The sequence below is a fragment of the Cydia pomonella genome, chromosome 6 (assembly GCF_033807575.1).
Source record: "Cydia pomonella isolate Wapato2018A chromosome 6, ilCydPomo1, whole genome shotgun sequence".
In the NCBI taxonomy this organism is placed as follows: domain Eukaryota; kingdom Metazoa; phylum Arthropoda; class Insecta; order Lepidoptera; family Tortricidae; genus Cydia; species Cydia pomonella.
The window spans coordinates 5,978,288-5,992,405 of NC_084708.1; the positions used below are offsets into that span (position 1 = coordinate 5,978,288).

At 36.1% G+C, this 14,118-nt stretch overlaps 1 pseudogene; it reads right to left on the bottom strand.

Annotated features, from left to right (window-relative positions):
- Positions 1-631: 631 nt before the first annotated feature.
- On the bottom strand, positions 632-4,680 carry LOC133518562 (uncharacterized; annotated as a pseudogene).
- Positions 4,681-14,118: the final 9,438 nt, after the last annotated feature.

Below are 14,118 nucleotides of genomic sequence, written 5' to 3' on the forward strand. Positions count from 1 at the left end.
TGACATATCAAATATATTAAAACGGGTCACTCACGTATTTTAAGTCGAAAACGCTCGACATCTTTCACTCCGTTCCGAGGAGTATCGTCAGGAACTTGTGTTGCGTTGAAATACGTGAGTGACCCGTTTTAACATATTTAATAGATATTTTTGTCTTAATAGTTAGTTTTTAACTCTATTCTTTTTTAGTTTATTAACTATTTCAATTTATTTGTTATCTAGTCGAATAAAACGCACTTTCTGATACAAAATGAACTGATATTTAACGCCTGACAGGAGTTAAAATGTGCTACTTAGTTGTCAGCAGCAATTAAAAAGTACAAGAACGTTAATCACTGGGATGTTTTAACTAAACATCCCAAATCCGAACTTAGACTTGAATAGAAGAAAGTGAGTGCGTGTCATTAAAAACGTAATATTTTCATAAAAATTTGACATTAATAATGTCATTCCTGCACTTTGTCATTGAAATTACCAAATTAGCTTGGTCCAACTGTGCCTGATTTTGCAATATCCTTCTGAAAGATGTCACAAAATTAAAAGTTGGCCTCGACAGACATGTAAATAAAAGGATGTGTTGTCACAAAACAAAACCTTATATATATACCCATTTTTTATAGTTTCCCAGCAATATACTTATGTAGAATTTTTGTACCTAAGTCAACACACATTTTTTTTAAACAATGACTATGCATATTAAAATTATATTCCCTCTATGTTTTGTAAAGACATTGTTACCTCTGATGGCGAAAACATTTGTAATTTATTTAACAGCCACTTCCATTCTGTGTTTGAAGTTTATAACAGAAATTCTACTGATACGGATAATTTGGCTGCACCAACTAATCCCTTGATAGATATGAACTCTATTGAAATTAGTGAAGATATTGTAACACGATACCTCCAATCTGTTAATATTAATAAGGGTACAGGACCTGACGGAGTACACCCACTTTTTATTAAAAATTGTTCTGCTTCCCTAACAGCTCTAATTACGATAATTTTCAGAAAATCTATCAAGGAAGGTTGTGTTCCGGCCATTTGGAAAAAAGCCTGGATAACTCCTGTACCAAAGGGTCCGAGTCTGTCCGAGTATTTTTGTATATATATTAGTTGGTACTTTTTTAATACACTAACATTTATTGAACTAATCTAATGTTTTCCATGAATAATCAAAAATAGAAAAAAGATTTACCACCATTGTGAATAAAGTGTGAAAATCCGCGATGAAAAAGCTTGTAACCCCCAAAATTAGTATGCATTTCACATTTTGAAAACCCTCCGTCTACACTAGCGCCCCTAGCGGCGAAATTAAACCCGCTAGCCCTCATTCAATAAGAAATTAAACAATAATGGATCAAGCATTTTAAAATACCCGCGAATGCTGTTTTAAGTACGTATTATTACAAATAAAAGTATAATTTCATTGAGCATAATTTACTGTCCTGTCGGTTCAGGTACAGTTTGTTTTCTTCATACAAATTTCAGTTCAGCGGTAATCCTAGAGTCCTTGACAGAGAGCTCGCGGGCCGCATCCACGAGGGTTTGCGCGATGTACTTCGGCGGCTTCCCGTACTGGTCGAGTATAAACATGTAGGTGTAGCTATTTGAAGTCACCACGCGCACCGCAATGCGAAGAATGACGCACGTGTGCATTATATTCTCGGCCTTTTTTTCAGCAGCTACGAATGCCGGACACCTCTGCAATTGCGGCATCAGCTCCATTCTGTTCAACAACAACAAAGCATTCTTTACAGACGCCGCGGCGACTACGGACGGGTACTCGGGACAGAGACTCTTGTAAACCATCATCCCGCAGAGGCAGGGGAACGTAGAGGCTACTTCGATCTCGTCAGGCCGTTCTTTGTTGCACCACCAAGCGAAGTAATAGATGTAGTCCTGAGGTACTGGTTGGCTCGGGAATTGCAATCTAAGCAATATAACTTTCTCCGCCTCCAGCAGCTTCTCCTCCGTGAAGGCGTTTTTGGCGTATTTGATAAGCTTGGACGCAGGTGTGGGCGGCCCGTGTTGCTTGGACGCGATTCAGTACGCGGCCGCAGCCTCTAGCTGCACGTTCTTCATCGTCACGTTGCATGTGGCCAGCACCGTGTCCAGGTACCACACCGCGGTCTGAATGGTGGCTGGGTTGCCGTCTATGCCGTTAACTTTCATCATCCAGTTACGCGCGATCTCGTCTCGCTATTCACCGGTGGAAGTGCCACTGGTTTCTTTTCGACTCGTAAGAAGTATAGAATTTCACCCGTCACTTCAAAATAAAAATTAATGTAGTCACCAAATAACCCGTTGCCCGCTAGTGTTCGCAAATTGCGACTAGATGGCGTTACAAGGTCATGTAATGTAATGTTATGACTTAATCATCATATTGTATGCACAAGCATTACACTTTAATAAAAAGGTTTTATTTTCAATTATATTTGTTCTATATTTAATTTATTATACTAGTAACCCAAATAGCATCTAGTGATTCTTTTAGCAGTTTCAAATAATTCTGAATCAAGGTAAATAAATAACTTGATGACAAATTATGCCTAATTTATATCATTAACTTGGTGTTATTAAGCAGTATTGAGAATTTAAGGTAATATTGAATATTAATTCTGTTTTAATTGCTTATTTACATAACAGTGGGGTTTGCTTTTATCTACTCGGACTTCTATTTTAACTTAGTATTCTCACACGAGCATGTGCCCTCTATAATGATAATAACATTGTAAAAAATGTAGACATATTTAATTGTACCATAAGTTCATTGAAAACAATATTCAAGCCTAGTAGCATATAAATCTTAACGTAATAATAATAAGTATTATTATGTCATGTTTGTCGATACTTCATACTTATTCAAAAATTGTTATAAACGTAGAACGTGTTTTACATTGTGCTTTTCACTCAGTGTTCTGTAAATCTGATTTCTCAAATTCTGTGTAACCTCTTACTATTTAGCTGAACCTTAACGTAGATAGGTACTTTTCGTACTTCTATATAAAGATATGTTTAACAAACATGGAAACTATAGGTCTAGATTAAGAGAAGAAACTGTAATACTTAATATTTTTTGTATGACCGTTTGTTTCATATTTAAATAAATAAATGTTTTACTCCCACGAAGTTTGTTTAATTAAAACCGCTATCATCGCGAAGAACAATACTTTTATCCATATATAAAAAGTTAAATTTAGTCTAGAAACTTCCGGCAAGTTTGAGAAAATAGTCCTCTTATACAAGGACTTTGCACTTCGCTCGAATTTACAAGGAAACTTCAGGATCTTCGTGAGAGAAAGTCCCATCTTACTTTGAAATTAACACTGAGATAGGCGCTTGTCGTAGTAAATTGGGTTTGGATTTGATATTTTTTTGAAAAGCAGTTGTGTGGTTATGAGTTTTCGTAACAACTGTGTAGATGTCGCTCCGATGTTTGAATGAGACGACGCTATGCGCGTATTATAGCGACATTCCGCTCGCACGTTCGAATCGGATGCAGTGTGCCATGCGCCGTAAAGGGCGTTACGACTATTCGCTACACAACAAACACGTAGTATCCAGTACTTGTGAGTATTTTAATGGAAAAGTTATAAGCTTTTCACCGAATATCTCAGATTCATTGAACAAATCGGATTAACTAGAATTTATCTTGAAGGCGGTTGATTTATGCCTCAGATTATTATATTCAAGTTTTTATTGATTATTTGGTGTATTTGAAAAGAAAATCGAATTAGAGATAAGCTGGTCAATTTTATTCAACGTGGTACACTGCGCTTTGTTTTATTTTGATATATTTTATGTTATTTTGACTCAAGCTCACGAGCTCTTAATACTAATGGGAGAAAAAAAGTTTCCTGAGATTTTTATGTCCATTTGTCTATAAAATGGCCCAAAATATTTTATTCAATTAGAATCGTTATTAAGTATAATGGTGCGACAGATCTGAAAAAAAAAGACGTTGCAAAGCCGTGCTATGAAGGACGTGTTTATTCTCTATAAATACAATGTATCTTATACCTTTAAACGAGCAATTCTTGTATATATAAATATATTTCTGTGATCTCGAAAACGGCTCTAACTATTTCGCTGAAATTTGGTATATGAGGGTTTTTGGGGGTATACAATCGATCTAGATTAGTCTTATGTTTGGTAAAACGCGTGTTTTCGAGTTTTCATGCGTTTTTCTTTCGACGTAGAATATGGTCGCTAATTTCGTGTTGCCGGTCACTGTCCATCTGGCCCAGCGGGTTAAGATTAAGACGCGGACAGCTAGAAAAGTGTTACGGGTTCGGATCTCGCCCGGTGACTAACTTTTGTTTTTTTTTAAATATATGTTCAAGTTTACATATATATTTTTATTAATTTTTATTGTTTTAGACAAGTTTAATTTAGTAAAAAAATGTAGTTAAGATTATCACCTATACACCACCATATTACAACAAATAGTTATAACCGAGCAACGCTCGGTCGCCCAGGTACTATTTATTAATTTACCATTTTTCAGTAAGCTTATTATTATTTATTTATTAAAACACCGCCTGCCGGAGCATCAACATTTGCTTTACATTAATTACGTCAACACATCAACAACCAGTGTCCCTATTATACCGGAATCGGTAATTCCCAGTCCCAGCTCCCTTGGTTTGCTCCGCTTGGTACCACTATATTTACACTCATTTTGTATTAATCACCCAACTATACTCTATTAATGTAGTTATGGCCTCAGTTTGAAGTGGGGATCCGTTTAAGGGCATATTTGGTAACGTGCTCTGAGTAGGTTTTTTTTGCGAAAAAATTATGAACCCTGTATGGTTGACTGACTAAATGTTTTCTTCAACTTTTTTCCCATCAGTACACGATACCAAACACGAGAATGCCATTAAACAGATCCCCACTGTTTTTTTTTCACCCTGTATCCGGCAATTTACAGGGAGATGGTTAATTTATGACACTAAAAATCACAGATCACAAATCTGATTAATCATTTCCATTGAAATTGACTAAGCCGATTAGGTAGTACCTTCAAATCTTCAAGAACAGAGGCGTACTTCCATCTTAAAATCCGGCAACGCACTTACCCTAACACCTGAGTGTTGCTGGAGTACACGAGCGACGATAATTGCTTGCCATAAGCGTTTCGTCCGATCGTTTGCCTCCTAAGTTCTATTTCATAAAAAAAAACTGACATTTTCGTTATTCAGCTAAAAATATACTATTCGACAACATTGAATATTTACCTATTTACTGTAATAAAAGGCAAGGATATAAAGGCTGTATACATGGTGTTTATTTAGTCACCTGCAATAATTTACGGGGTGAATATATAGGTTCTACTGAGCAACTTATATTATGGGACCGAAGCCGAAATCGCGAAAAATAAATTGTCTGTTTCAAACACTTTGGCTGTCTGACCTTGACATTTGCTATTGGAGAGTAATTTTTTTTCGCGTTTTTCAAAAGTTGTTCAATATGACCTATACATTCAGCCCGTAAATTATTGCAGGTGACTAAATAAACATCCTGTATAATCATCAAATACTGCCTTCATCAAATGCAACCTACAGTACATATAAAAACACTACACACCACTTCACACTATAATCCAATTATAACTTCTCGGTACACATCCGCGGGTGCAAAGCGGAACTGGTGTCTCCCTTACCGATTCGTCCATGCCCGACTCAATTAAACTTTAACCAACTTCTCGTAAACAACGCAGTTATTACGCCATCAATTCAATTATGCCATTATACCCTTGACTATAGAAATACAACCCTGTTGACATAGTAAAACGGTTTGTTTTGCATTGTAATGTGCTGAGTCAATTTTAGATGAATACTTTTGTTTTGACGTGTAGTTGTTGATATGAAATTGTGTTTTTCTAGTGATATTGTTTTGCCTATTGGTATATTTTGTTACATTACACAACTTCCTTGGCTCTGATTAATAAACATCCCATCGAATTATCGTGGCCCCATCGCATAGCTTAAGTGGAAAGGGGACGGCCATTTTTAAATTCAATATAAAAACTAAAATTTTGCGTTACGCTCTTTATAAGACGAAAGAGGAGGACCCCCGCAAAATTGCCCTTTCATACAAACGTAGTCCCCATTTTCGTGTCTGAATATTGGCTTTGCATGGGGGGGGGGGGGGGGGTAAGTAAAGCGATCCCAGCGCATAAGGTGGTAAAAACTAGAACTAACTGCGGATAGGGTCTTTAACATTTCGTACAAGTTATATGGCTGAAATGAAATTTTAATTTACGATTACTCCTGAAATATTTAAATTGTATGGTGTAAGGGACCATTGTAATCTGTATGAAATGTTTAATATAACTAACGTATTTAATTTGGTAATTATTAATACTGTATCCGTGTTATATAGCTTTGCAAATGCCACATACTATGTGATATTTTTCTAGAAGTTAAGAATGGGTATAGTAAGTTATCCTAAAAAGATAGACATTCAACATCGCGGACTTTTTTGTAGACCCATGAAAGAGAGACAACCCCACCATTCATTGTGTTGTTATAGCTCAAACGGATTAGGCAGCGTTTTCGATTAAAGCTCCTAGCCAGCGGGATTTTTTTCGACAACATCGGTATATTTCAACCAATTTACACAAAACCTTAACAAGTTATACTCCTAAACCTTCCTCAAGAATCACTCTATTGATAGATGAAAGTCGTATAAAAATTTGTTCGTTAGTTTTTATGCATTGACGTTTTCCCCTAGACTTGCGGACGCTAGGTTACGTGACAGTCATGCACATAGCGAATAAGGGAAGACTTCATCCAAAATCTTAAGAAGTTAAAAGTTGGCTCGATAGAAAAAACACGAAATCATGTCTAATTTTATTTATTTTCAGTAGTATATCGCAACCCAGCATACCAATATAAATATAAATATTCTTATACGCCTTAAAAATTTACGCAAACTTTCTAAACTGAGAAAGCCAATGCCATATATTCGCTTCAATTGTATATTCGCCACAGCTATACGCTGCTATAGCTATTCGCTGCTTTAGACAGGAGCCTCATTCTAAATTAGAAAATTGACGGCTGTTTGGTAGAAATCCCTGTACCTAAAAGCCAAGAAATATAGATAACGTTTGCGGTACCCACCAGCGGCGGCTGGAGATTATATATTACGGGTGTTCACTTACATTAAAGAAAAAACTAAAACTACCCAATTTATTAACCGTCGCAAAATACCTACAGATAGGTATCGGTTTTCGTCCACCCGGTCATTGAACTATCTTATAGATTTTAGGTAAGTATGCGCAATGGAATCTAATGTTTTACAATTAATATCTTGACGACCGATGGACGTCAACTGCAGTTCATTTAACAAATGGATTAGAGATTATGAATGTTTTTATTTTATTTTATGGAAATAAATTATATAAATAAATAAATTGTTAACACACCAGTTTCGGTCCAAACATTTTTACGAAAGTTGGAGGTCGTCCATTTGTATATAACGCGAGTCGATTTTGTAAAGTTTTCTCACATTATTTTATGAATGTCACGTTATATTCATTCATTTTTAAACACTTTCCCACTAACAAATTATATGTGCACTCACTTTTTTAATTCTTGTCTAATTATTTAGAATGAAAAAAGCCAAAATTGCATTCCCGCGAGTACTTTAAAAAATACTAAGGTAAAAGGTAACAAATGACAACATGGCGCGCGAAGTGCGCGTGCATTCGTCGAGAGGGCATGGGCACAAGGTCATACGGGCTAGGAGCAGTAGGAGCGCCGCTCCAATTTTACGTCTTTCTTCATAGAACATCTAAACTAAACTTCTCTTTCGCTCTTATGGAATTTCCTATTGATTCAATGTAGGTACTAAATATTTTTTCATAGGAGCGCAATCCAAAGCGCTCCGCTTCGCGCGTTACGTATGAAATATAGCTGCAGTAGGCGAGTAGTCATAGTCATAGGCTGTCTATAAACTTATAATGAATAATAATCACTTATGTAACTATTATTGATTTGTTTACAATACAAACATTAATTATGAATAAGTAGTATTATATTAATTAGGTACTATAATTTCATTATGATTATATATGGGAGTGCACTGCACAAGCGCTCTTTAAGGCGGGCCGCTAGTGGTACCCACACCGCCTCTTAAGTGAAGGCCACGAAACGTTCAGAGCGTGCTGCTCGACGCTAACACCGACCGCCATAAATTTGTTTAAGCCTTTGACATCCAAAGACGTCAACTGACGCTCGCGGCCCAATTACAATTCGGGTATTCCGTCAAGCTTCACGATGACACACCGCACACGATAGGCGTCGCATTCAAAGGGCGTATGTATGGCCTTCAGCGGCAGCGTTGAGTGTACACGCTCGGAGCGTGTTCCATAGCCTAGGCGTAATAATGGCCCCGAGTGATAAATGCGGGGCGCCACTATTAGACTAAACGCGATTGATGCGGTCACCGGCTTCTCATAAATTCATCAGGGGGGGCCTTTCTTGAGATATTGTTTCTTTTTGAGATTTATAAGAAGTGTTTTTTGCAGTTTTATACTCCAAAATAGCTGATAATATTTTTTATATAGGTATAATGACACGCCATGATTTAGAGCAACATTTCCCTGCTCAATATCGTGTAGCGGGTAAGTCTAAACGGGGTATTAAGCTTTAATTGTGGTAATCACATATTGAAGACCGCAAGACATAGTTTTAGCTGAGTTGTGTTGTTGTAATAGTTATTTTTTTACAAGGGGGTAAACAAATTTTGCCACCGAGTGATACACAAAAAAATTTACCACACCAATGTGAGGAAAATACTAACTGTAAAATATCAAATAAAATCAAACCAAAACAAATCCAAATTAACGTTATTATATAAATAAAATAAAAAATAAAATAAATATTACAGGACATTATTACACAAATTGACTAAGTCCCACAGTAAGCTCAATAAGGCTTGTATTGAGGGTACTTAGACAACGATATATATAATATATAAATATGTATAAATACTTAAATACATAGAAAACACCCATGACTCAGGAACAAATATCCATGTTCATCACACGAATAAATGCCCTTACCAGGATTTGAACCCGGGACCATCGGCATCATAGGCAGGGTCACTACCCACTAGGCCAGATCGGTCGTTAAATCTCATTCAAAATCACCATTGAAAAGGCAATTCAACAAGCTAACATAAGGAAAAACTCAAAATTTGCATTAGATTACTTTGCCACACATGTGGATAAAATGCAAGTTTCTCATCAGTTTCTGAAAAATCAAGAGAGCCATCATTTGCTTCGGCCTAAATGAAGAGTTTTAAAATGACATGCGTGTCAGCTGGTATACCTGTTACCTACCTACATTCATGTGGCACTCGCCATGAAAAAGTGCCCACTTTAATTGGCAAAATCTCAAAATTCAATATGGTTGCAACATTAGCAAACACTTGGCTATTTAACAATTTTAGTCCGAAACCAGAGTTCGAATCGCAAATGACCAAATAATTTCGATACAATAGCAGTTTACGATCACATTAGAGATTATGACAATTTGAAAACGGTAAAAACGATGTCGTTACGACATTGCGACCGGAACGTAGACGCTGTTATGCTGCACAACTGTTATTATCATAACTAGGTTTCAGCTTACGCTTAAGTGATCGAATTTTGAATTGGCGTGATCATATGGCGCTTAAGATCTTAGTATTTAAGATCGATTATACCTTTGCTTAAGATCTCAGTAATTAAGAACGATTATACCTTTACATATTACACGTTTTTATTAAGCCGGTATTGCCCCCTTCACTGCTTATGAATGGGTGAATCCGGTAAATGCAGTGATACTTTTGTATGATGGCCATCAATATTTGTTTTTGTTAAATGTTGCCTTTTTTGTAGAGCGAGTGAAAAAACCTTATAACTTCCAGACATTTCAAGAAACACCTTTTGTCCGTAGAAATAAGGCCGTGGTGACGCCGAAATTGATTCTAAAACTATAAGAACTTCAATATGATTGAAAATCAGTAGGATTAAAGAATTTGATTTTTGTGCCACTTGAAGTGACAAGAAATAAAAACGCCCTGAGAATATCATATGATTTTCACTGTTACAAGTTCCACAGTGGCATAGAAATCCAACTTCCTTCATTTTCCGAAAAGGTACAAACCTAACTGAGATCCGAGAACTCTCTACTTATTAGTAAAGCAATTTATTGTGTAACCTAAAGTTGTTGTTGTAAAAACTGTTCATATTCACCCCTTTTTTGGATGTTCATTAAACGCGATAAATATCTGGTCGTTGCCATCTCGATAGCGCCGAGTGAAAAGCCCTTACAATTCTCATTCGAACAATCGCAATAAATCATTCGAAGCGCAAATTTTATCTTATCTCGCCGTTTTGGAAGTTAAGCGTGGTTTCAGTTCAATTATCCGTCAAAACGTGATAGCCTGACAAATGCTCTGGTTTGATTTTTCATAAAATTAGACTTACTTCTAAGTTCCTTTATATTCGATCTACTTATTCATACGTTATTTTTGAATTGGTTTCCAATCTACTTAAAAACAAACGCGGCGAAAATACTGACGCAGATAGTGAATAGTTTTATGCACTAGAGAACACATTTCGTCGGTTAAGAGTTAAACCTGCTAAACCCATTTTTGAAATTTATCTCTTTTTAACTTTGTCTATAAAAATAGGTATAAATTTATCTGTTTTCAAAAATTGATTTGGCAGGTTTACACTCTTAGCCAACGTTTTCCTTAACATCAAATACCGAATTAGAAACCTAACCTAACCTGTATCTCTCAGAAATACTTACTGTTATTGTAATGGCGTTGACGTCGTACGCTGCGAAACGTGAACACCGAAGTTTGCAATTTACGAGCATATTTCTCTGTCACTTTAATTGAGCCATAATTGGAGTATAAGAGAAAGATGCCCACAATTTGCGAACTTCGGTGTTCGCGGTAGGCCTTAAGGTTCCTGGAGAAATGCCGCTGTCGTTCCAAACATTTTTATTGACCAACCTGATACCATATGGCCTAATAAATTTGTATGGTCACGTTTGCTTCAAAACTGAACTGCTTTTATTGTCATGTTTGCTCTACACAAACGAAATACTGCGATATTTGTGGCCAGTTACATGCTAAAAAATTTAAAGCCGACTAGGCTTAGCTCGGCAATCCAGGCGTTGGAGCATAGTACTGTTATTGTAGAAACAAAACGTGCAACGCGCTATTCTCTAGGGTTGTCACACAATAATCCTATTTGTTGTCTTCCTTTTTTGTATTTGTTTTGTGTATTTTTATGTACTTATCGTAGAATTAGCTATACTGTAATGTAAATGTACAAACCTGATTCATAAATCAAAATTGATATACCTACAGACAGCAATCGAGGTAACAGAAACCGCTAAGCACGAAGTACTCATATAGTTATATTTCTCTCCCGCCGATAATTCCGGCGGTCAATTCCGCTATGTAATCATGCCGTACGTTAGAGATAAAAAATGGTGGGTACAATATACGAAATTTTTCGTGTTTAGTGTTCTTGCTTTAGCTAAAAATGTGACGAAATCAAAATAGCACATGCTCTCCCTCCGTGAACAATAAAGTTACGCTTATCGTTTTGAACACATAACTTGCTAAGTAACTTCTGCTGCAGACTGTATCTATAGAATATTAACACTCTTTATATTTTATAGAAAATCTAAAAATAGACACTAGTGTCATTCGGATGTCCTTACAAAATGTTACCAACACAAACTAAAACATCACAATGTCATCCTAACCAATAAAATCCGAGTCCAACACGACGTCAAGTCTCATACACGCCAAACCTCGCGGCCGTCACGTTACCCTCTTTATGGCAACCCTGGACCCGTCGATACAGAAATTTATGGTACGACCCAACTCGTGGGAAAAAACGGCCACACTCAAACGTAAATAGTGGGTTTACCGCACTATAAAGTTAATGTCGTTTGTGGGATTGATATGTTATTCTTGTGTAAGTTATAAAGATTATAGGTACCTAATGCTACATCGTAAAATTGATGACCGATCTGGTCTAGTGCGTGACCCATCCTATCAAGCCGATGGTGCCGGGTCCAAATCCTGGTAACGGCATTTATTTGTGTGATCAGCATGGATATTTACTCCTAAGTCATGGCTGTTTTCTATGTATTTAAGTATTTACTTATATTATATATACCTTTTCTTGTCTAAGTACCTACAATACAAGCTTTAATTGAGCTTACTGTGATACTTAGTCAATTTGTGTAATATTGTTCTTATAATATTTATTTATTTATATTTATATAAAATTACTCCATTTAGATGAAATGTGCAACTGTGCCGACATATCGGGATCTCGCCAAATAAAATATACATGATAATTAACTCGTTTTCCGTAGTATTTAGCGGATAGCGATACGCGGCCGGTAACCCCGTTTCTCGCCAAGATTTGGATAGCGCTTTTTTCAAACTTGCAATGAAATAATTTAAAAAAATAGGATGATGATGATTATTGTTTCACGTCCTAATGTGATAGGTTATTCAGTGCGTGGGGTATTGAAGGGGAACAAAAAAAACACAAAAAAGAGAAAAAACGTAATGGCAGAATTTGGCTTATAGGTTTTTTATGGTTGAATGCCAAGGCATGCCATAATTTTGACGTTTAAAAACAAAAGAAGGTTGCCTTACCGGCCTAGGTGTAAAAGGCTGTATGAAATTCCCTTATATATCATCTTCACTTATCGCAACTGATATGTAGTATTTCCGGACCTAATTTGAAGTAAGTCATGTCAACATTTCATTACAAGTTTGAGAAAAATATATTACTCTTGATCACTTTCCGTTCTAATCTAATCAAAACTTGATTCCTGACCCACTGTGAAACCTATTCACATTACTACGACATTGGTATTACAATGATGTAAAAATTAAAATTATTATGACATACATAGATCGTGTCATTCACGACGACGCCTGCCTTGATTCGTAATATCATGTTATTAAAGGATAGATTTGACTAATCTGCGCGTCATCTTGGATGAAACGAACTATAAGTCTTACAGTGAAAACATACAGTAAGCTCCATAGTTAAGTGACCCCCTTAAGTGACCCCTCTGCCGGGGTCACTTAACTCTGTAGTTACTGTAATGTACAACAGAAAGATGATCTGAGACAGACGTAAGACAGCCCAATTAATTAAAAAAAACAAAACTGTGTCGAAGAAGCGAAGCATAAAAACTGCGCAAAAGGAACTTTTTCAAATTTAAAAGTACAAAGAAACTAAAAGCAGCACGTGTGCCTTTGAGAGGAAGCGAGCTTTCCAGCTAGCTTTCATATCCGGTCGCTTTCAGTCCAAAATAATACGGGATTTTTCTATCTATCCAAGTGTTTTTAAGTGGCGTATGGCAGGGCCATGCTAGTTTCTCTGTGAGATAGAATCGGAAATGAGATAGACGACAAACAAGACAAGAAATGTAGAATTGACAAACTTATTTCTGTGAATATAAATGAATTACTTTTCGTGGATAATTTTATAGGCATATCATTTCTGATTGATGTACATTTATAAATAACCTTTGTTGTCAGACAAAGCAAAAAAATCTATGTGGTAAATTAATGTATGGTGAAGATGTTTTAACAAAATTTTCCAAAATAGTAAAATCTTCTTCAAATAAAAACTTTAGAAACTTATTTTTTTTATTTCCAATTCCGTTTCCAAAACGAAGACAATACAATACACTACAATACAAATCCTTTTTATTGCACAACCTCAGCATAAATGTTCATGGAAACACATATAATACATAAGCGATCTCTTCTAGACAACCTTGCCTTAAGACTTGCCTTATTACTTAGAAAATGTCCAACTTTTATTGCCTCGTTTTTAATGGTTCTTTATTTTAAGATTATGCTGGTTTTCTTTGTTTGTGTATATTTATAACATTCAATTGGTCGTATCAGCCGTCGATATTGGATCGGAATAAGTGAAAACGCTCTTGGTCAACGTACGTAGCAACAATTTGGCTTATTAATTAAGCTACCAATTAAAGGAGGTCAAAGCCATAGATACATATTTATTATTGCCACTTTGCATATCTGAATTTGTTTCGATTG